Below are 24357 nucleotides of genomic sequence, written 5' to 3'. Positions count from 1 at the left end.
TACTTTATATAACTCCAGATCCTCCCCTTTCCTCCTTCTCCAGAGTAACAAGGGCCTAATAGGCTTCATGTATAAGTGCCTATTTTTATTAAAGACAAGTATAATCTTTTGTAGACCAAATGTCCCTATCATAAATGCTAACAGAGAAAAATATTAGGACTCATTTATTTATGAAACTGTTAATAATGAGGTGCAGTTATGAAAAAAAGACTTCCTCAGCAAAAGCTCCTGAACAAACAATACACACTGGGGAAAAAGGAGCTAGTTAGCCTTCTTGACTTAGATAAAGCTATGGAGAAATGACAAGTGCCAGTAATTAGCGCAGCCTCTTCAACAAGATAACCCTATACATCTTTGTCTATTTCAATCACCAAAGACTCCGATTCAGTGTAAAATTAAACCTTGGATGCCATCAATTTCTGTTAACCTCTTTATATTGTTCTGTGTTCATGCCTATGTGATAGATAGATTTTGTCATTTTATTAAATGGTGACATCTCTACAGACACGTGACCTAAAAATCTGTTTGCTCCTTTGCAAAGTATTCTTAATCATCTCCTGCTATGTTTCCCAACCAGGGGATGAGGTTTATTCCCAGACCCCACTGGCGAATTCCTAGTCTGTAAGAACTTGATACTTCTGTTTGTTAGAGCTACCCTGCATTTAGCAGCTTACCTAAAACCTGCATTCCCCAAATAGTCTAGGTAGAAAACTAGTCAAGACTAGGTATAAGATTCTAGTTCAAGCTGTTTATTATATTTATGTACCCATTTTTTAAAGTGTGATTTAAAGCATATTGCCCCATATGTACTTATTTCCTTCTCTCACCCAGTACAACCCACTATTTTAGAGGGTTCTGACTACCTACAGCTTTAGCAGTTAGTTTTTATCTGGGGTCTTTTGAAATTTTATTGCTTAATATTCTTTGCGGCCAATGACTGTTTGAAAATTAATTAATTCATGATTGCAAGGAATAACAATAAAGGTTATCCAAATTGGGAAATAATTGGAAATTACGAGATATCACAGTTTGACCTTGAGGTCCAGGTTTATACACAGTAGTCTTGTGCAGACTCGTGACAGAGCCAGTGGAACCAATGGGCGTGGAGGTTTTTAAGCTGTCTTGCCAGGCTCATGTGTGAGAGAAGCCTCTGACCAGGGCACAGGGAAACATCACTTAACTTAGAAGAAAAATGTACAGAGCTATTTCTACTCTAACATGTTGTAAATTCCTACTTCCTTTCAAGATCTTTCTTCCAAATTTTATTTCTTTAAGATATTTACTACCATTTAATTTTCCCGGGTCTGCATTTCTTCTTCTCCTCTTGCTAGAAACCTCACTCCCCTGGTTGAGTAACATTTCTGTTTTCACGTTTTTTCTCTCACCTTTTCCTACCTACGTTGCCTTCGCTCTCGCAAGCACTCTTTTTCTCTCTTTTATTCAGGAGATGACATAACTAACATGCTTAGTCCCTTTTGGTAAGAAATGTGCCAAAATTCAGCTTCTGTAAACTTCTCCTCACTTTGAGCCCTAATTGCAATGAGTCCCTGGGAAGTATTACAAGCTATCATTTAAATATGTATTTACACAACATTTTAAAGCACACATTATTTAGCCAGTAGAGCAAAACAGCTCACAACAAGTAAATGGAATAAAGCACATTTAGAGGCTGCTTAAAAGCACAGGTTTGCTTTGTGGCAAATGGTAAGGGAGCCTTTGAGACAGGTGCTGTTTATCAAGGGGACTCTGCCCCAGGCCTTCTACCTTGTTGTGGTGATTGTCTTTCATGACCTGGGGCTTCCCCCTGTGGGTTAGACAGGAAAGACCACTGAGTGAAAGTCACTCTGATCTTTAAATCTCCGGAGGATTCAGTAGCTGAAGACAGAGGTAGTGATGTAGGGGAAGGAACGACAGAAAGAAAATTAGAAAGGAGGCAAGAAGAAAGAAAAATTAGAAGAAAAGGACACTGACATTTTGGTAACAGAGAAAATCTACCTAGGTAGCTATTCTGAGCTAAAAAGAGTTATAGATCTCCCTGGGAAAGATGCACAAAAATGTGCTCTTTGCCTCTAAGTGGTTATGACTGGGGCTGTTTGGGTTATTAGGCAGCCCCCAGAAAGGCTGGCTGATCATGAGAAAAACACAGAGGTAGCACAGATACAAATTCTATTTGAAAGCTCCATCAACCAACCAACCAAACAAAAACAAAAGGAGCGATTTGATTTTTAGAGAGTGTTGCTGTCCAAATTGCACCCCTAGATATTGAAAAGTTTACAGAATTGCATGTACCTTGTCATATTCCAGTTTTCCTTTGCTTAGTTCTGGCTCTTCCCATTTCCTGTTATTTTTCATGTTCCCTGGCTAGAACCACCCCCCGCCCCAGTCCTGGGCAAAGTCTTTGAGATGTTCCTATAATTTCTGCCCCGCCTCCCTGCATTTACTTTGCCCCCCACTTTTCCTCTTCTGTGGCTTAAGCTTTTTATACTCTTCCCCAGGCACGTTCCAACTTTTCAGGTGTGTTCTGAGCACCACCCCTTCCCTATTAGAGAGGGAGAGAGAGAGAGAGAGCGCTAGAGAGAGCTCATGTGGTTTAATTTTCATTATTTTTAGGTGTTAAGTTTTAGATGAGCATACTATGTCTTAAACTACTGTATTAGAATGCTGCTTGACTCACTTCCAAATTGAAGACCTTTTAAAAAAATTGAAGCAGTCCAATAATTTTAAATCACTCTACACTGTGCATTGCAATTTAAAATTATTGGAGTGCTTCAAATTTTTATAAGCCCTTGAATTTGGAAGTGATCAAGGTTCTAGGCATACTCAGTGTAGAGCAATTTAAAATTATAAGAGCTGTCAAATTTTTATATAAGCACTTCAGTTAGAAAAGGGATTCGGGTTCTGGGCATGTGCAGAAAAGAGCCATTTAAATTATTAAAAGTACTTCATTTTTTTTTCCCCAAGCACCTGATTTTGGAAGAGTTTTGGTTTGCACAGCCCAAAGTGACAACTTCCTTTGAGAGCGTCTGTGTAAAGACTTTCAATCTTTCAAACACGGCCAGCACTGTGGGGATATGAAGTAGGCAGCTGGCTTTCTGGTGTGAGCTCTAGGACACACCAGCAGAGTGTGTCCTGCCCCCGCCCCCCCTCCCCGAGTCTTCTCAATGGCTTGACATCTTGTCACATTATAGTTCTTTTTTGGATAAAGGCATTTCCAGAAGGCCCTTGTTAAAATGCTAATCTCTTACATTAAATCACAGATACATTAATGGGATGAATTTATCAGTGAAGGGGCTGGCCCTGGGGGACTGAAGACACGCAAACATTTTGGTGGTGAGGAGGGGAGAGATGGGTCTCTGACACCCACCGAGTCTCTTGGGGGCGTTCAGCTGTGGGCCTGGGCAGGCTGTAGGAGGTCTCTTGTTTTCTAAGGCCGTGGCTGAGAACATTCTTGGTGGCATAATAGTAGGAAGTGGCCAAAAATGTAAAACTTTATCTGTGTCAAGATTTTACTGAGCGCAGATCCCCTCCCTGACTAAAACAAATCATTAAAAAAGGTGGATTCTCTGTTACTTTTAATGCTCATTTGCATTATGGCTTGCCGAAGATATCAATTTTCTCTTTTCTGAGAAGTGAAATATTCATCTGAAGCGTTTTAAGGGAGAATCGAAAGGAAGGTAGAATCGATAGGTTCAGCTTTAAGGCTGATTTTCCTTATTTCATCCTTTAGTTGGGAGTTTCAGCGATGTGAAAGAAAAAGAAGGGGACAAATCTAACATAATGAAAATAATGTTTCCCTTTCAAATCTTTATTTACAACAAAGTGAACGGAAGATAAATGTTGTAAAATATAGACACTTGACAATTGTAACTTCTATTAATTTCTCACCTCAGTGAGGCTTGGGTGCCCAGAATGTGACAATCATGTTGTCATACGTGACCTTGCCATTGGGAAAATGTTTGTGGCTCCCAAAATTTCTTAAAGGGGGATGCCCTTATATCAGGAAACTTTGAGAAATGACTCACTCATCTGAACTTCTTCAGAAGGCTGTTGATTTTCTTTGAGAGTTGAAACCCTGGTTGTTGCGGAATGTGAAACATTTAATTTATCCATTGCCTCTGTGAATGCATGGATGAAATTTCCCGGAGGGCTCCCCGTACTTATCGTTTTTCTCTCTCAAGCACACACAGCCAAGGAAGTGGGCCAGCACACACCCTGAACTTCCGCAGAACCAAGCTGCTCTGAGCCTCCCTCTCCTGGCCTGCGAACAAAAGACAAGCCCTCCTCCTTGCCTTTCCTTTAGAAGTGGAGGTGAGGTGTAGGGGTGAGAGGTGCAGCACAAGTGTTCAGAAGGTGGAGATCATTTGACTTGGTAAACTGTAGTTCCTTAAAGAGCAACAAGAGGTTAGTATATGTCTGTGCCTTTGTCAAAAGCCAGTGAACTCATCTAGGGCCCAGTGGAGGCTTGGTCGGGGGTCCAGAGGCTCTCCTCTGTCCAGGCAGTGGGCACAGGACAGTGTCAGGTCTTGGCCCATCCTTGTCTCTCAGATGAGGGTGTGTGACCAGTTTCAGAGTCAGCATTGCAAGGACAACTTCCTGTTTCTTTCAGGCCAGATGAGTTTGAAGTTAAAATGTCATTCCTTCACATTAACCCAAAAGTTAACACATTAATAAATATATTAATTAATGAAATCACCATCTGTTTATTGAATATGAGTCATTGTGTTAGGTGCTAGAAGATGCAAAGATAAATGAGAAACAGTTATCGTCAAGGAACAGCAGTAGAAAGACATGCACAAATAGCTAGAATATGAGGTATCATTTTGTTATAAAACATGATAAAATGTATAATACATATTGCATGTTATTATTACTTTTTATATTGGGCCTGATTTATTTCAGTATCCCCACATATAGCACAATTGTTTCACATGGTGTATTTGCTCAATAAATAAATACTGATTAAACGTGAAAAATAGAAAGGATATAAACCAAATGCTTGGATAGGACTTTTCAAACTTGGACCATATGAAAAGAACTGAGGAGCCCTTAAGAAATGTTGATCTGGGCCAGGTACAGTGGCTCAGGCCTGTAGTGTCACCACTTTGGGAGCCTGAAGTGGGTGGATCACCTGAGGCCAGGAGTTTGAGACCAGCCTGGGCAACACGGTGAAACCTTGTCTCTACTAAAATTACAAAAATTAGCCCGGCATGATGGCGCATGCCTGTAATCCTAGCTACTCGAGAGACTGAGGTAGGAGAATTGCTTGAACCCAGGTGGTAGAGGTTTCAGTGAGCCGAGATTGTGCCACTACACACCAACCTGGGCAATAGAGCAACACTTTGTCTCAAAAAAAAAAAAAAAAAAAGGCAGACTCCCTGAGGTCTCCTTGCCAGGCATTCTGATTTAATTGGAACAGAAAATTAGCATTGGGAGGTGCTGCACCAGGGGACCTCAGGAAGGACCTGTGAAGTGTGCTTGGAGAGAAAATGGAGGTTGCTTCATAGAGGAGATCAAGTTTGAGCCTGAAGGTTGGGTATGAGGTAGGCAGGTTTTGATGGGGCTGGGGCCAAGAAAATGGCATCCTTAGTAGAGGAAACAACATGGGGAAGGGCACAGGCTGGAAAGTACATAGTATGTTCTGGATGAGTCAAAGCCTGGGGTGGTCCTACCATCTGCTGTCTGAGAAGGTGTAGTGGGAAAAAAGAAGAGGCTGAAGCAATAGGTTGGGGTTAGATTGTGGAGGGACTAGTATGCTTCTCCAAAAACTTTGAATTTATTTTACACATCCTAGGGAATGACTGGGGGTTTGGAAGTTGGCAAGTGGCATGGTCAGATCTTTGTTTTAGGAAAGCACTGCGAAAAATGAACTGGATGTAGGGAGAACTGGAAAAAAGGAATCCAATTTGGAAGCTATGGCTTGTGATAGAATAGATGAGGGAGGAGGAAAATTTGAGCTACACCAATTTGGATGGGAGTGTAGAGGAGAGAGTAGATTTGGGAGACATTTATGAGAGATCACCTTCAATAGATGTGTTGGATGACTGCATAGTGAGGTTGAAGTCCAGGGTGCAGGGAGTGAACCCAGAAAGAATACAACATGGGGAGCAGGTTCTGAAAGAGGCAATGGTGTGGGCAGGAGAACAACATAGAGAGGCCTAGAGGAACTTTGGTAATACTCCTTCTGAAGTCATGAACCCTATCTCTCATTGCTTAGGCCCTTGTTTTTGGTTTTTGTTTTATCCCCATCATAAAACATGTACACATTTTGTTTAACAGCATATATCAAATGCCAGCTCTCTAGTTTTGATCACCAGAGCCGCTGTTTAACTCACAGCTTCTAGAAGCAGGCCATTTGCAGCTCTTACACCTTCCTGAAAAAATGAAGGTTTTGAATAAAAGCCAGTCATAGAATTAAGTCAGGGCAAAGTGGTGTCAGGGGTGAAATTCAAAAGACAATACGTAATAATTGGTTTTAGAACAGGAGCCAGATGAATCATAAGGTCAGACATATGAAAGGAAAAAGCTTTCTCCAAAAGACTTGGGGCTAAGGCTGTAAGGGGCTGTTTGAAAACAAAGTGGCAGGGATTGTGGTAGGGACTCCAAGTGAGACCTGGTCTCGGGAACCTGCTCTCCATTCCAATATGTCTGAAACCACTTGGTGAGAAGAAATAGATCTGTCTCTTCCAACTTTTTATAGCTTCCATAGCAAGCTATTTCCACTGTGTCTATAGTCATTGCTTTGTTTCCTCCAGATCATCCATTGATCAGAGAGAAGGAAGAGAGGGTCAGAATGTCAATGTGTCTACTGGAAACCATGGGTCACTGTGGGACCCAAGTGTGGGGTCTCAGAGCTGAGAGGGAATGAGCCCTTGCCTAGTACTCCAGTTCCACAGTTGGGCACGGAGGCAGAATGTGTAGGGGCTCGCTTGGAATCTGGTGGATCAGTAGCAGTGTGGTCAGAAGGAGAACCAAGGCCTCCTGGCTTCCAGAGCTGCTTCACCCACAGGCTGCCCCAGGACTCTGCGTAACCCTGGGGTTGTGCTGCGTGCGTACCAGTGAGAGCGAGTGCAGGATGAGCAGTAAGATGAATCCCACCCACTCAAAAACCATTTTTTTGTTGTTCATTAATTCTTGTTTTCACAAAGTGCTAGCATTCACTCTTTCTGCTGACCTGAAGTGCAGATTTCAGTTGGCCTTTTGAAACTGGTGTGCATTTCCCACACCAGTTTCAAAATGTGATTTTCCCACAAGGAACGTAAGTACAGTTATTGCTCTGTCTTGAGTTTCCCCTAGTACTGTGGCAACCCAAACTCTCCTCATTGAGACCTTTTGTTCTATTGGTGAAATCATTTTTGAAAGATTTGTTTCAAAATTGAGATGTTTGCATTCATGATTATTGCCTCTAAGAAGGTCCTCTTTGTCATGCTCCCTTCTGGGGAGGCTGCAGCACTGCATGCTCTCAGACCTGCCGCCCAGACCATGACTAATGGAATTAGGGATGGAACCCTGACCTCAAGCTGGCCTGCTTATTTCCTCTCTGAAATTTGGAATTGGGACACAGTGGATTCTCCTTAGCTGGATCTGCAAGGGCATGGAAACTGGTGGGTTCTGGTCAGTCTAAGTTAGTTGCTGAGAGCACAGCCCCTGGGGCTAACCAGCCAGGACTCACATGCTGGCTCCCCATCTCCCTAAGAGTGTGGCCGTGGGCATGTCACCTCTCTGTCTCAATTTCCACAGTTTTAAAGTAGGGATAATAATAATACTCATAAAGCAAGAAATAATATAAACAAATAATAAAATAAATGATAAAAATATTAAAGTGGGGTTATTGTGTTAAATGAGTTAATATGTATTATGCACTTACTAAAGTGCTAGTACCTATTCAGGTGCTTGCTAATATTATTATTATTATTAAGAGGTATAGTAATGGTACCATCATTATGGTGCCTTGAAGATGGGCTGTCACTACGTTCAGAAAAAGAAACAGATTTTCCAAAAGAGATGGGGAATAAACAGATGTACATCACAGTCACCATCTCCCATGTTACCTGAGTAAGAGAGAAATAGGGAGAGAATAAGTGTATGGGGTCTGCCCCTTCTTCAGGCCACAGTTCCATTATGCTATGAGGCCCAAATATACTTCTTTCTCTTGGGTCCTCTGAGCTCCTTCTGAATTAAAACTTCCCTTGAATTTCTTTGAAGGAGAATTTGTTGCATGTGGTCAAAGGATTCTTAAAATAAGAACAAAATTATGTCCAGCAGGGCTAATAGAAGACAGATGTCTTTTCTCCATGTCCTTTGCCTTCCTGAGGAAGGTTCCTGGCTTAGCCCATGCTTCATGCCCAGGTGGGTCTCTGGCTAAGCCTGATTTTGATTAATTCAATGTCAGTCAGCAAAGACTGATCCCACAGCAGCACATACTGCCCTTACCATTGAGGATGATGCTATGAGCTATAAGGCATAGCCCCAAGGAGCCTGCTGTCTCCTTGAAAGCAATACAAGTTCAAGCAGAGAAAGTATGTCTCGTTCAGGTTTGTTTAATGCTGAATCCATCACCTGGCAGAGTTTCTGGCAAATAGTATGTAAAGGAAGCAATGTGTGATTGTGGCTAACTGGTCAGGCAGTAAGAACATATGAAGTCAAAGGAAGATAGGACCAGAGGAAGATGGGGGTGAGGGAGGAGGGTGAGGACTATTATATCGGGCTTTAGTGACCCTGCTGGAAGTAGGGGAAGTGTCTTGTGAGACAACTTTTGGATTGTAAATGAATCCCATTTTTACCCTCTATTCCTAGACCTTCTTCACTCTCCCAATCATTTGCTATTTCAAAAATGTCCAAAATAATCAAAATGGGAAAAATAAGGACTTGTGCTTAAGTACATTTGCTTTAGCTTTTTTCCATCAAATTTTAAAATTAATTATTTGCATTGTGAATTTCATGGTGGGTCATAGTTTTTCCATAATCTTTTTAGTGCTTGAGGGCCTTCCAAACTTTTAATGAATTGAGATATGTTTTATTTCCTTCACCCTTCTTCCAGGCTGAGGATACAGGACAGGTGTGGAGAAAATCTCTACTTATACATTAGCCTTCATCTCTCTGGACTTGTCAAAGGGCTATGATTTAAAATATTTAGCCACCAGTAGCATATAGGCCCGACAAATGGGACAGATGTTGCTCCAGTCAGCAGGGGGCTGGCTGTAAACAAACGGATCTGTCCAGTGAGTTCTTGCTGAATACCTGTCTAGTGAGTTCTTGCTGAATACCAATCTTGTTATCTCCAGATTTAGTTTCTAAGAATCTGGAAGGAGTTTATTTTTATTTTTTTAGAACCCATGGATTCCAGTGCTGTGCTTCTAAGCATGAGATATTTGAACACTGTCAGTGTGTCTCATATATGCACCTGCCAGAGCTGCAGACCAGCTGGCCTGCAAGGATCACTGCAGCAAAGCCCATTCCCATAATTGAATATAATCCGACAGTTACTTTGCATCTCTTCCGGTCAGGAAAATGGAGGCAATTTTCAAGACTTGTCTTCATTTCATTACTTAGAAAGTAAATGTAACCCCCCCCCAAAAAAAAAAAAGAAGAAGAAGAAGAAGAAAAAAAAGAAGCAGAGAATTTTGTAGCATGGCTCCTGGCCCCTGGCCTTTTGAGTCCTTCTCCACCCACCTTTGTTTAGTGATCACACTATACACGGGACACAAGTATGTAGTTAGACCCAGATACTTAGGAACAGACACAGGGCCTCGTGGAGCCTGTTTCTAGCACGAAGAATGAGAGTGGCCAAACATTTGGCCCCATGTCCTGTGATGTGCTTCACACAGAGACACATGCAGTCATCAGCAGGATCTTTCTTTCTCTTTAACCGAAACTTCCCTCCTTGATGATTTCACTCCAGACACTGCTTTCCCTAAACCTTTCCTTGACTAGAATCACGCTAATGTTGACAGTTCTTCCCCACCCCCACCCCCTTTGCTGCACAGCGCAACCCAGAAAGAATGTGAGGTGAGCTTGTCGGAGGAGATGAAAGATGGCAAGAAATAGGTGTTTGGGGACCAGTTCTTTGGTGACATCGACTCTGCAATCCTTTTTTCACTCTCAGTACCTCACTCTCTCTCGCCTTCTCCCTCTCCCTCTCTCCCCCTTCCCACTCTCCTCTTATTCTCTCTGAAATGGCGTGTGCCTCCAGTAATTTACATAATACTCTTCTGACACCGTTACTTTAGTCATCAATCACGGTACCTTCTCCCAGTCTATCTTTTGTCTGAGCATGTCTCTTCTTTATCAGGCCATGCGCAAAAGATTAATTTCACAGTTTTTCTCCCTTCTTTCTTTCCTTGCAAGATACAAAGCTCATGAAATGACAGAAGCAAGATAATGAAAACAACAATGCAAGCAATTTTTTTTTGTTCTTGCAGGTTGGATCTCAAGATACTTTTTCTAACCTCATTGTGTGCCATCTGTCTTAGAAAAGGTCTGTTCTGTATTTTTTTAATACCTTTCTGATGCTGCTCAGTAGACTACCTGGTGGGGGTGGGGGACGGATTACATATTTAAATCAGGTCAGAGGCTTTGGTTTTCAAAACCTTTAGAACAATTAAAGCAAGAGGCCCATCTCTAATGGCATCATGGGCTACTGCACAATGCCCACGCCCCAATTAATATTAATGAGGTCTTATGCATAGCCAATTTATGACATTTGATTGACTCACCCAACCACCCTTCAACCTGTCTTATAAAGTGAAATATATGGCAAAGAGGGTCTTATTTGCATATGCATATGTTCTTAATATTAATTAGGCTAATGAATCTAAGGACTCGGCGATAATATGGGCACTGGCAAAGAGGGGAAAAAAATCTACCACCCACAAAACAGAAAAGTGTTCCATGTCCCGTCCCTGCTCTTGAACAAAAGAAGTTGAGCTGGATGATAAGAACAACGCATGCCAATATTTCTTCCTGCTTTTCTTGTGTTATACAGAATTCTTCTTTTTTAAAAATAAAAATACTTGCCACTGGCATTCGTATTCTTTTTCTTTTTTCTTTTTTCAATTAAATTGGGAAAGGCTAAATAGATAATAAAATAACTTGTAAAAATAAAAGCCTAGTTCAACGGCGTGCCTGTGGCCATAGGTCGGAGCTCTCCCATCAGCTAGGGAGATGCTGTGGCTTCTGGAGGATACAGTGTCTCTCAGGAATACATGTCGGATCCAGGACAAGGGGTTATGTCAGGAGGAAGTGTTCCTAAGAACATCTGTTTTAGCAGGGTCACTAATGGAATTTATCTCCACAGCCGAGTGGCTGGAAGAACCCCTTTGATGTAGCCTAATTAAGCCTGGAGGAAAGAGTTGAAACTCCATGGATTTCATTGTGGTGTGGGGAAATACACACTCTGAATTTTTTTTTTTTTTTTCTCTCTGAGCTATCCTGTAAAGCCCAACCCTGATGATCTTTGACTCCAGTGATATGAGGAAATACATTTCTATATCAGCTCACCCTCTGACATCAAGAATAGCTAGCTAACTTGCAGGCTTTGAACAACAGAATAGTGCATGGTTATATCAGCTTGCTTCATGGCACCATAAATAATAATCACCATAAATAATAATAGTGACTATTCTTTGAGTGCTTATTCTGTACCACATATCATGGAAAGCATGTTTCATATACTATCTTATGCCAGCTCTGTGAAGTACGGAATTAGAACCTTAGTCCAGAAGTCCTTATTTTGGTGAGTTGAACACTAAAGAGATTATGGGACATGCCCAAGGTCACATAGCTAAGAATGATGGGGTCAGGATTCACACCTAGGGGGATTGTGACTCCAAAGTGTAATCTCTTTCCCTTGGTCTTCCAAGGTCAGGGCCACTCACGGATATTATGGACTGAAAGTAGCTCAGCCTAGAGTCAATGAAAACAGCAGATATGGAGAAAGAAGGACGTCCTGTGCTTTAAGATAGGCAATGTCTTGGCTAACCCCACGATGCCCACGTAAATAGTTACATTCAACAGTAGAAATGATTTTTTGTTGCCACACAGTTAAAAGAATGTGAGATAAGGAAAGAAACCTGGATTGATGGACAGGTCAGTGAAGTGCCTTAGAACAACAAATATTTATTTAAATTTAACATTTTTGAGTGAAGACTCTATAGAATAAAGTCACTTTGGAGAAGAACCTTTCAGAATTTGCTAGGATGGTCCCTGGCACAGAATGAAGAGTAGGATGAAGAAATGGCACTAGTTGAGGCCTGCATGGGGGAATGGGGGAGAAATGCAATGCAAGGTGGTAACATCAGAAACAGGGAAGGAATGGAGGCCTCCGCAGCCAGGGATCACCCTCACCACCCTTTTTATCTCAAATCACTATCCCTTCTCTCAAATCCGGTGGCTGGGCACAGTGGCATTCCAAAACTCTGCCGCGGATTTTGCTTTCTAATAACATCCTAGTGAGTCTTGTGAGATGGTCTGCTACGTCCCTCCCCTGGCTCTCCAGGCCACACCAAGTCGAGTGTGGCTGTGTGTGTGTCTCTTGTGAACACGCACTCTTTAGGGGGTTAGAGACAGGGAATAGTGAGGAGACACCTGCAAGGAGAAAAGGACGAGATACCTCTTCTCAGAGGTCTCAGGCTTGAGTCCAGCACTCCCAGGACTAGTGGGGACGAATATGGTGAGCCCTCCTCTGATCACCATTTATTCTGCCCAAACTTGCAACTTGCTACTGTTTTTTTTTTTTTTTTTTAAATAGTCTGTGCTGCCGAGAATGCTTTGACTACATTGTAAAGATGTGACAGTGAAAAAGTGTGTATGAAGCAATTGTGGAGCTGATAGGCTTTATTCTCTTCTCTCATTAAATTAAGGGCTAAATTAAAACAAGGGCTAGTTTACAGAGTGACAGTAGAAGAAGGAGGTGGAAGCAGAAAAGGACCAAGTGTGCCTAATGCCTGCTCTCCTCATTTGCAGCTGGCTTGGCGAGAGTCAGCCTTGCCAAGTGGTTAAGTGTGGGGTAAAGTTGGATCCAACTGCCTGGGACTGTATTCTGCCCCTCCCTGCACCTGAGTTTGTCCTTCTGTAAAAGAGGTACAAAAAGAGCACTTATCTCCTATTGGATGTGGCAAAACATAAGTAAAGGTACAGTTCAGGGCACATAGTAAGTGCTTATACCTATTAGTTCTATTAGTTGTTACTACTCTCCGAGTTTCTCCACCTAGTTGATACACTAAACTGTCTACTTTTTCTACTAAGGATCCTTGGAATTCATTCAAGAATATTCTCTTCCAATTGTATTATTACCATTGCCAATCACTTTACTAGTTGCTAAAGATTACTTTACTAGATGCCAATCACTTTACTAGTTGCTAGGAGTGAGAAGGACTGTTGCCCTCTCAGAGCTTATGGTCTAGCCAAGCAGAACCATATTTAGCAGCTGAACACAATAGAGAATGATAAGGGTTAAAAACGAAGATTTGGCCGGGTGCAGTGGCTCACACCTGTAATCCCACCACTTTGGAAGGCCGAGGATCACGAGGTCAGGAGGTCGAGACCATCCTGGCTAACATGGTGAAACCTCATCTCTACTAAAAATACAAAAAAAATTAGCTGGGCGTGGTGGCGGGTGCCTGTAGTCCCAGCTCTTTTGGAGGCTGAGGCAGGAGGATGGTGTGAACCTGGGAGGCAGAGCTTGCAGTGAGCTGAGAATACGCCCCTGCACTCCAGCCTAGGCGACAGCGTGAGACTCTGTCTCAAAAAACAAAACAAAAAAACAAAAAAACCCGAAGATTTATGGAAGTCCCTGGAGGAGGAAGCACAGGGAACTGCCCCGGTCCAGATGCAAGGGAAGGTCCCTAAGCTGGGATCTGAAGGACAAGTCAGAGAGCCCCAGAGAGAGATCAGGGAGGTGTGAGGCAGAGAAGGTGTCAAGAATAACACAAATAAACTCCCAGAGGTGGGAAAGGGCATGGTGTAGGGTGAGGGAATGGAAGGAAGGCAAGAGTGGTTGCACCTTTAAAAAAACAAACAAACAAAAAACCACCACCACCACCAAGAAAACACATGAAAGAAAATGGCTGAGGAAAGGAAGGAGGGGTGGCAGAGCCCAGGCCACATGAGGCACTGAAGGCCACTCAAGGAAGTGGAATCTATGCTGTGAGGTCAAGGGAACCCCTGGCACAATTCAAGCAGGGCAGCTATATGTGATCTGACGCACATTTTAAACATTGCTAGACTGGAAGCATGAGAAGTAGAGAGAGAGAGAGGCAAACCTGGATGAGGTGAGGAGCTGCAGCTGCTACAGTGATTAAGGACCAGGGCAAGAAGAGAACAAGCTTGATGGATAAGTCATCCTTCAGTGTTCATTGGCCAAACAGCTGTCTCTTAGACAATTGCTGGGGCCCATCTGATGAAGCCAGTCCAAGGAGGGAGGTCCTGCTCTACTGCAGGAGAGATCTTTCTGAAACTGGAAACCCATCTGTGAGCTCTAGGAGATGGCTCCCAAATCATTTTCACTTCAATTCTCCAGCTCTAGGTTCCTGCCCCCCCGCCTGCCAACAAGCACGTGTCTCAAGAGCACTTCTGGAGAAAACACCAGCAAATTCTCCCTTTTCACCAACTTTGCCTCTGCCTCTCCTGAAAGTGAAAAGACTGAGCTGCAAAATTGTAGTAGGAGGAAGTGCGCACTGGAAGCGTTCCTTCTCCTTCCAACCGTGCCAGCCTCAGGACTAATGCACAGTAGGTGCTGACTCAAGGCAGGTGGACTGACCAGTCCACCGTTTTCTCTCCTCCTGAAGAGGAGCCAAGGTTTGGGGACAATGAGGTTTCCGCAATTGCCAAATTCTGTTTTTCAATCTGCTCAGCATTTATCAAGGTACTAGTGGTCGGGCTTCAGTGGAGGAGAGGACATTGCGGGAGCCCAGGCTTGGCTGATGAGCTCAGACTCTGCTGCAGTCAGAGGACAAAAGTGTGAAGTTTCATCCCAAGCCTGTCATTCAGCTCAACTGCCTGTCAGGCGCCTAGGGTTCCCTGCCATTTGGACCAACATTTGGGAAGCAGGATGCTTATGGAATCCATTTTGGGTTTGGCAGCCAGAACAAAGAATCTAGGCTGGAATGGAGCAAAGAGGTGTAAATGTAGCCCAGAGCTGGGGGCTATATGGTGTCTCATAGCTGACCCTTCTACAGCAAGCAAGAGGGCGGGGCGTTTGCATTTGCGGGAAGGGTGTTTGTAAGAAGATCCTTGAAATTCTTACAAGCCAAAAAAAAAAAAAAAAAAAAAAAGAGTGGGGGGAGCCAAATTGCCAGCGAGGTCTCTCAGGCAGCTGCCTCTCAGAGATGAGCAGACCCAACCATTGCCTGCTCATCTGTAAGTCAAACGGGTTTTTTGCTCTGTGCTGTACAGTTATGCCATGCAGGAGGTGAGGCTGGGATCTTGCATATCTATGAGAGTCAGCATCATCCCCTTAGCCCCTACTAACAGAGCACACCACTTCCTGGGAGGGCTAAAGCAAGCTTGGCTACTAGTGATCCCTGTAACCCTGCATCCTAAAGATATGAGCACTTGCATTCAAATCTCTGGGTACCATCTTCCTAGCTCCCCAACTCCGCATACACACACACACCCCAGTGAGCCCTGTTCTGCTTGAAAACACTCTAAAATATTCTCTGTCCTTCATATAAGGGGGAAAACCCTTTAGGCATTAGATACTGCAGTAATTACTATATAATGGAGTAAATACTATACTATAATAATTAACTTGTAAACCTTGAAATAACATTTACTGTAATTTAGACCGAATATGAACTGTGAGTAATGAAGCCCGATCCAACATGAAATCATTTGCAGGGCGCTTTAAACATATGCCTGGGAAAGAGAACGCAGCAGTTTCACATCGTTACCAAAATGGGCTCAAACGAGGCCCTCACATACTGTAAGTGCATGCAGCTGCCATTATTTTGAAATATCTTGTTAGCATTTTTTTTTTCCTTTTTAATAAATTGCTTCCCACTCGCCTTTTCCTAAACTGTCCTTTCAGGCTGTCAAAAGGAGCTGGGGATTTTGTTTTGTTTTGTTTTTAATTTAGTTTTCACCCAAAAGATTGCAAATGCTCTGTGCAAAACTAACATTTAAAGCCCCGGCATGAGTGTTGGAATTGGGCAGAGGGCAAGAAGGTTCTGGATTGCCTATATCAGCAGTAAACTGTGGATGCTTCCAGAAGGCAGAACTGTGGGACACAGCTGCTTCTGACCACAGTGATGCCGGCGTCCTGGGACATCCAGAAATTAACAAGGGCATTTGTTTACTCAACACAACTTGCCACAGTTTCCAGATCTCTTTTCTATAGGCTTGTTTAACCTCTGAGTAATTCTGAGTGCTGGAGGGATGCAGAAGGTAGATTAGATGTTTTCCCCCTTACCCTCCCAACAAAAGTAAGGAAGGGGCCTACAGTATGTTGAACCAAATGAAATTGCTGTTCCTCTAGGTCAAAAAAAACATAATATCGTGTGATTCTACCTAATACAAAGTGCACAATATGCACCTTCTGACATTAGACCCCTATGCCTTCCTCCAACCACTCCTTAGACTCCAGACTAAACTTATAAGGTACCTCTGGGCTGAGGCAAGAGAATCACTTGAACCTGGGAGGCGGAGCTTGCAGTGAGCTGAGATCGCACCACTGCACTCCAGCCTGGGCAACGGAGCAAGACTCCATCTAAAAAAAGAACAAAAAAAAAAAAAAAAAGAGACACTTCTGTTGGTGTCATACTGTCCAGCTCCCAATCCTCCCTCCTCAGAGTCCTGCTTTTGGAAAACATCACCTGTCCTTTACTTATTTTTCAGCTTTTTCTCTCACTGGCCTACAGATCTCTTGTTCTAGTATAACTGGTCCCTTTACTGTGTCCTATTTCGAACTTTTCTAACTTGGAGACTTGGTGCTTTCAGGTCTGCTGTCCTCCAGAATCCCCTCTTGACTGATTTGAGTTCTGTCCACCCTCTTAAAGGGACAAGTTAACCACTACCCTTTTCCTGATTCCTTCTGTGAACAAAGAACATTTGAGTTGGGAATAATAAGAGCTGGCCTTCACTGAGCATTTACTATGTGTCAAATGCTGACTAGGGGTATCATATAGATTACTGTATTTGATCTTCACAAACCCATCTCACATAGGCCCTATTTCTCCTTCCATTTTAGAAATAAGAAAACTGACACATAAGCTGAGGTTCAGTAATGTACCTAAGGTCACACAGCCAACCAAAAGATTTCTCTTTGGTGGTCTGGCCTGGACCTGATGACCATATCTTTGCAAAGGATGTCCAGTCTAAGAGCAATCATGAGACGCATCTCCAGGTACCTGAAGGATTGAATGCAGAAAAGGAATAAGATGTTTGCAATTGTTGTGGAGAGGTCCAGGGACCTGCCAGTCTGCATTTCTGACATGCTCCCTAGTGATGCTGAGATGCTCTGGTACAAGGACCCACTTTGAGTGGCAAGGCCTTATACTCTATGTCTAAACTCTACCTCCACAAAGCTGTATTATTAACTATTTTCCTTAGTAGGTTGCAGGTAAATAGTATGATTGATTGCTTGGATATCGTGTCCAATCCAATAAGGCCAAGTTTTGGTAATATGAAAAACCTAAAAGCACCCATCTCCAATAGCCCCTTCAACCCAGACTCTTTCCCTTCATGCCATCTAGTACATTGAAAAAATTCTGTGTGATTTCCTTCTTTTACTCTTTTATGAAAATTGCACTGACATATCTTATTGTATTTGCCAGCAGAGATTTTAGCTGGGACATGGATAGATTTTTGAGGAAATGGCAAACAGTGAGGATTTAGATCAGTTAGGCCAGCAGTTTCAATGATGGGTATCTCTGCAGAGACAAATTATTTTAGGAGAAAACACATTTAATTAGTCAGATTCTTCCAATATGTTTTACTAGTTTCTATTTTCAAATAACATCACACCTATGCATCAGATCTTCTTTCACTTTACGTGTTTAGAGTAAGTGACCATTGGGCTCTCACTTCTCGAGTGACCTGAAAGTGTTAATGCTCTTCTTTCTGCCTATTGTAAGTTGTTGGCATCGCAGATGGGTTTTCACTCGATGCTGGATCCCAGAGACTCTGTGTGTGCATCCTGATATTTAACACAATGGATTGAAATCATATTTATTGTTTTCTTTTTCAGAGAAGGATCAGAGATGGGGGAGTTGAATGCTTTTAGCATTTTTTCAAGAAACAAAGGCTACATTTTTGAAATGCCAGCTATTACCAGTCCACAGTTCAGACTCTAGGAACACTCGTTAGCACTTGCGCGGATCCCTCCCTCCCTGGAAACAGTGCAGGAATTACACTCTGAGATGTGACCGTTGAACAGACTCAAAGTCAATGTGCATAATTACTTACCACAACAGTGGTTAATGTGCCCTGAAATATTCCCAGCTTCCCTTGGCCTAGGGCTTGATGGTTGATATTCAGATTTTCTTGATAAATGTCTTGGATGCTTTGCTTATACCATTTCCCAAAATACATCTGGATTATAATGTGTGAGTTTTTCCTCTCCATCTAGATGTTGGACTGAATGAGGAAGGAAAGCCTCAGAAAGCTGTCACATCACAGCTGTGATGGGGAATAAATAATGTCCTAGAGTCTTAGGGCTAAAAAGGGCCATAGTAATCATCTTCCTCTAGTTCAACCCACTCATTTTATAAATGAGGAAATGGAGGCCCAGAGAGGTAGAGCGAGTTGCCCAAGGTCACACAGCTAATTAGTGACTGAGTCAAAATAGAAGCCCAATTCCCCTGAATCATAGTCTTGTGTTGTTTGCAGATATAAGTGGACTGCTTCAGGGCTGATTTCCTCTTTGGGGTTATCTGAAGGACTAGTTCTTGAATTATCCTGGGCCATTTCCCCCTGCTCCTCTGATCCTCTGATGTGAGGAGAAGATATTCTGCATCTAGGAATCATCTTCTTGCCCTCATCCCCTATGAATCTGTCAATGGGAAGAGTGAATTCAAGGAAATGTCTGTTGTCCTTTTCTTTCATTTTTTTTTTGTTTGCTATGTGGCCTCTTTCTCTTCTGACACTCTGAGCTCTGAAGGGTCCAGTGTGGTGGTCAGCTGCCCTCATACTCCGAGTTCTGGATCTTAAAGTTTGGTTGTTTTTTCCTCCCTTCTATGTTAGAACTTACGCCTCTTCTAGCTCATTCCCTCTGGGTCCTGCTCTATGTTCTGATATTAGAGACCATGGATGATTGCGTTATTTCCCAAGCCAGGTTGGGTTCTGGCCTTCCAGCAGCACTTCCAGCATTAGCCCAGAGGAGAGACCAGCATGCAGGGCTCGGGTGCACCATGGGCAGAGTGGGCAGGGTGGGCCGGGTGATGATGAGGGACATGAGATGCTCACAAAATATCCTGACATTTCCCTCTGTGTTCAGGCCAACCCTGTCCTATCCCAGCTGTGCAACCATCACCCAAAGAGTATTAGCACCGTGGTACCAGGCACCAGGAGGACACAAATGTGAAAAAGACATGGGTCCTGCCATCAAGAAGTTTACAGCAGAAGAGGGCAATATGAAAACACACTGGATCACGCTCCAGCAGACGGCTGCATGAGCACAGGGAGAGGAGGGGGCAGGTTTCTCAAATGGGTCAGGGCAAACTTTGCATAGGAGGTGGTGGTTGGATTAAGCGTTGAATAACAGTGAGGGGCTTGTTGGGGGTAACGAGGAGGGTACTGAGGAGGGGTTGGGTAGGTACAAAGGGAAGGGGTTTTGTAAGAGAGGAAATAGAATGGACACAACCAGGAGGTAAGCCCAGATGCCCCTGGCCTGGTGTTCAAGGCTGGCTGAGCCTGGAGACGCAGCCTTATCTTCCAACAAGCTGCCACTTCCCATTCCAGTCCAGCTGCTCTTGGGCTGTGCTCAAATCTTGTGCCTTCTGTCCTCATGGACCCTGATCTTGCACTTGCCTGGACGTTCTCTACTTCCTTTTGCCTCTCCAGCCTTGACTGTTCTTTCAGCCACTCAAGTTCTTCCTTCCTCCTATCTGAAACCTCTACACATTTTGTAATGGGAAGAAGACTCTCACACCACAAACTCAGGCCTGCAAAACTTTCTTTAAATCAAACAGGTTCTGACTACAATCTCCTGTCTCCCCAGAATGACAGTAAATTCAATGTCTGTGATTATTACATCTTTATCCTCCTTCCTGGAAGTTGCTCGCCTCCCTATAGCTGAAAAATGGAAACAGGGCCTCTGGCTATTGGTCCAATGTGGTGCTTCAGCTCTCCTCTCTCTCCAACCCCAAGTCCTCCTTGAAGATGGGTAACTCTCTCACTCTCAGGCTTTGCTGAGCATGTGAAATAGTGACCTGAGGCCGCATTGCCCCAGGGCCAAACCTTCCTGAGGACACCACAGGAAGGACAGTTCTGTTTTCTTCTGAGGTCTTGCACTGCTGGGGAGGGGAGCGTGGGTCTCTGCCCTCCCAGTCTCTGCTCATCTCCTCCTTGTCCCAGTCTTGGAGCCTTCTTTGGCCCCCTCCAAGCTACTCATTTCTCCCTGTGCCCCTAGGGTTTCGGCACAACCTCTTTAGTGAATTTAGGCTTTCATGGAAAGCAGGAAAGGGGACATTTGTGAATTGTTAGCTTCCACGCTGCTATACAAACCTTCTGGGACCAAGGAAGCACCAAGGGCTTGGACCCTTTCTTAGGATACGTAGGGTTTCCAGCAAAAAGGAGGAGAGTATACAAGGAATGAAACTCAAACTCAAATTAATATGTCAGTAAATTATCCAAATCAGAATTCCATCCATCCTTCAAATTTCAGCTTTACACAAGTTACTTGCCTAGACAAACTCTCTGCCCTGGTTTCATTATGTATAAAATGGCGATAATAATAACAATAATGATTTTCAAGGGTTGTTACAAGAATTAAATTATTTAATACTTGCAAGTTACATAGAACAGTACCTGGATCATAGTTAAGCTCTTAAAAATGGTGAGCTGCTTCATTGGTTATTATCCATCTGACCATTAACATACCACAGAGGACTGTAATGATTTTATTATGAGTATGGCGCTAAGCATGCACACATGATTAAAATCTTTTGCCCATTGCAGTGCTGAACACATTCTTGGTGACTTTGACTTGACAGAAGGAGCAAGATTTGTCCCACAGATCCCAGAGGAGAGCCTGCACCCTGAATAACTATTCCAACTATTGCTCACCATATGTCCACAACCAGAAAAATAATTTTGAAGGGCAGGAAATCAGCTCACATGTGTACATCTGCAGAGAGTAGCCTGCTGAAATTGACACGTAAGACATGTTTACCACCAAGGCAAATGCATTCATGTGTTTGTAAGTGGCTATTTCTGAACACCCAAAAAGGAAGAAGAGAGAAGCCAAATTCAAATGGCATCATGTGTTTGTTATTTTGGAGCAAGGTTATGTGGAAGGAGAGTTTCCCTTATGGCTGGAAAACTTTAAGGGGGAGAAATGAAGTATTTAAAGGTATTTTAATGATCATGAAAGGCACTGGCTTAATAGGGCAGGAAACTGCAGTTCTCCTTTTAGTCCCAGAAGGAAAATAACAAGGCTGTGGCTTAGCCTTCCCTGAAGAGTCATAAACTGGACTGCAAAGAGGCAGCCCCTTGAGACACCCACTCGGGGTCTCCACGGCCCCTTAACTGTGGGTCTGTCTGCCTAGGTTTCCAATGTGCTTATTAATTAATGATTACATTTCTATGCTTAGGTAGAGGCAACCTGCACAGGGTTCTGGGAGCAGCTTTTGCCTTCTTGAATGCAAGGTTGGAGACCTTCCTGAATGAGCTGACCCATTTAGTCCTGTGTTTTCTGTTGACTTCCCAATCCTTTATGGTCAGGACTCAGTGTACCTATCCAACCCTGTCTTCTATTCTTTCCTTACTTAAACACAAAGTCCCCCATGCTATTCCCTACTTCCTGCATCAGCATCAAACACAGCTGAATCTCAGCATTTGCAGGAGTTAGGATGCTAAGGACACTGTGAATATGGAATTAGTGAACATTGAACTATTGCCCCTAGGGGAAATACAGGGTTAGGTTCCTGCAAGCCCTGGGACATAATGTTTTCAGCAACTGATCAATGCATACCCTTGTTGTATGTGTGTTTCTATTTGAAGATACCTTAAAAGCTGACTCGGCACTCTGAAGTAATCAATGATCTAGGGGTTAACGGGATAGATGCCTTTGGGTATGCAGGCCCTGAGGAACTTCTTCCTCTGCTCTTCCTCTCTGCTCCAGCTTTTGGGCTTGATTGTGGGCTGAGAAGATCTTCTTGCACTTCTGGCCTAAAGCCTACTACAATGAACCCCTGGCTATTATTTATTGTCTCCATGGAAAGACCCTAAACTCTTCTTTTCGACATCTCCTACTCTGGAATGGGATCATTGTTTAAAAGTGCAAAGAATATATTTTTCATCTTCTGAATTCCTGTCATCTCCAGAATGACTTGACTCTCTCCATTAAACAGATGTATACCTTAAAACTGCGGTGGGACCTTAGGGCAGCATGTGAAAGACACAGGCTGCAGAGGTCACATGGAGGTCATCAGCAGGCTGTGAGCCTGGCCTGGATCAGCCCAGTTCTGACAGCTCCTCCAACGGCCATTCCATGGAACTCATCATGAGAGAGAGGAAGGGTACAAATAGTACAGCTCCAAATGAGATGACATAACTGAAAGGCTAAGATGGGCTTATAGAAGACTGGGCATCTCAAAGAAACGAGGACAGGAGCTATAATCAAGGGAGCATTTGGCAGAAGACCAGAAGGCTATCAATGAATGAATGTTACGTTTTAATAGCCTCAAAAGCAGCACATTGTCTCCAGGTTCTTAAAAATAATCACCCTTGAGTCAATGGTGCCTTCTCCAGGAGAAATCTTGATGGGTTTCAAGCAAGTTCTCACTGGTTTTATGAGTTTAATCCCATTTGTGTTTCAGCTGCCTCAGCTCCAACTGGCTTTTTTTTCTGTTTCCATTTCCCCCAGCCTCATCCTCTGCCTTTTAGGTCCTTCCTCTTTCTATACAGGAACATGGATAAGTATTAAATTAGAATCCAAAGCCAATCATCCTCCAAATGTGTGAGAAATCAGTTGTCCACAATGACCTTGGGAGATGCTTTATTTAAGGGCATGTTTTGAAAGCACATGGCCTGAACTTAAGCTGGAAAGGAAATATGGTCGTGCACCTCATGATGGCATTTTGGTCAAGGATGTACCACTTATATGATGCTGGTCCCATAAGATTATTACAGAGCTGAAAAATTCCTATCACCTGCTGATGTCTTGATGATCCTGACCCTGTCCAGGCCTAGGCTAATGTGTGTGTTTTGTCTTCGTTTTTAATCAAAAAGTTTAAAAGTTAAAAAAAAGTTTAATAGAAGAAAGCTTATAGAATAAGGATATGAAAAACTAATGTATTTTTGTACAACTGTACAATGTGTTTGTGTTTTAAGCTAAGTGTTCTTAACAAAAGAATCAAAAAGTTAAAAATATTAAAAGTTTATAAGCTTTATGAAGCTGCAGAAAAAAGTTACAGTGAGGTTAATTTATTATTGAAGAAAGAAAAAATTTATAAAGTTCGTATCACCTAATTGTCCAGTGTTTCTAAGGCCTGCAGTGTATAGTAATATCCTAGGCCTTCACGTTCATTCACCACTCACTTAGTGATTCATCCAGAGGAACTTCCAGTCTTGCAATCTCTATTCATGGTAAGTGCCTGAAACAGATGTACCATTTAAAAAATCAATCTACTGTATTTTGACTCTACCTTTTCTATTCTTAGGTATATTTAGATACACAAATAAAGTTGTGTGACAATTGCCTATGCAGCTGTGTCCAACCCTCTGAATGTGATGACTTTTTTGCTTCTCTGTGGTGGCAGATATTATGAAAATTATGCGTGGACTTTTCTTTTTTTTTTTTTCTTTAGCTCATCAGCTATTGTTAGTGTTAGTGTATTTTATATGTGGCCCAAGATCATTCTTCTTCTTCCAATGTGGCCCAGGGAAGCCAAAAGGTTGGACCTCGTGACCTACAGTATTCCATGCAGTAGCATCCTGTAAGGCTTGCAGCTTAGGAGCAATAGGTCATACCATATAACCTAGGTGTGTAGTAGGCTGTAACATCTACGTTTGTGTAAGTCTACTCTATGATGTTTGCACAATGACAAAATTGCCTAAGGACACATTTCTCAGAACATATACCCATTAGTAAGCGACATGTGACTGTACTAATAGGGAAAGGTTTATTGTATTTCAGAAAGAAAATCTCCACGTAAGAATGATGCCACCTTCACAGAGCAGGCCAAAGAATATTCTCATAAA

At 42.9% G+C, this 24357-nt stretch overlaps 1 long non-coding RNA gene across 2 annotated transcripts in view; it reads left to right on the top strand.

Annotated features, from left to right (window-relative positions):
- The window catches only part of LOC139357858 (uncharacterized), a 276436-nt gene that overhangs the window by 202580 nt on the left and 49499 nt on the right, over positions 1-24357 (top strand). The window contains exon 1 of one of the 2 annotated variants that reach the window (XR_011611759.1): positions 9653-10474. The exons of the other annotated variant lie outside the window; for it this stretch is intronic. This is a non-coding gene — a long non-coding RNA (uncharacterized lncRNA). Of the gene's footprint in view, positions 1-9652; positions 10475-24357 lie in introns of those variants that run through there. 2 annotated transcript variants of the gene reach the window in all.

Source organism: Macaca nemestrina, chromosome 13 (assembly GCF_043159975.1).
Source record: "Macaca nemestrina isolate mMacNem1 chromosome 13, mMacNem.hap1, whole genome shotgun sequence".
Classification (NCBI taxonomy): domain Eukaryota; kingdom Metazoa; phylum Chordata; class Mammalia; order Primates; family Cercopithecidae; genus Macaca; species Macaca nemestrina.
The sequence above is the reverse complement of the archived record's forward strand: the minus strand, read 5'-3'. Positions and strand labels throughout refer to the sequence as shown.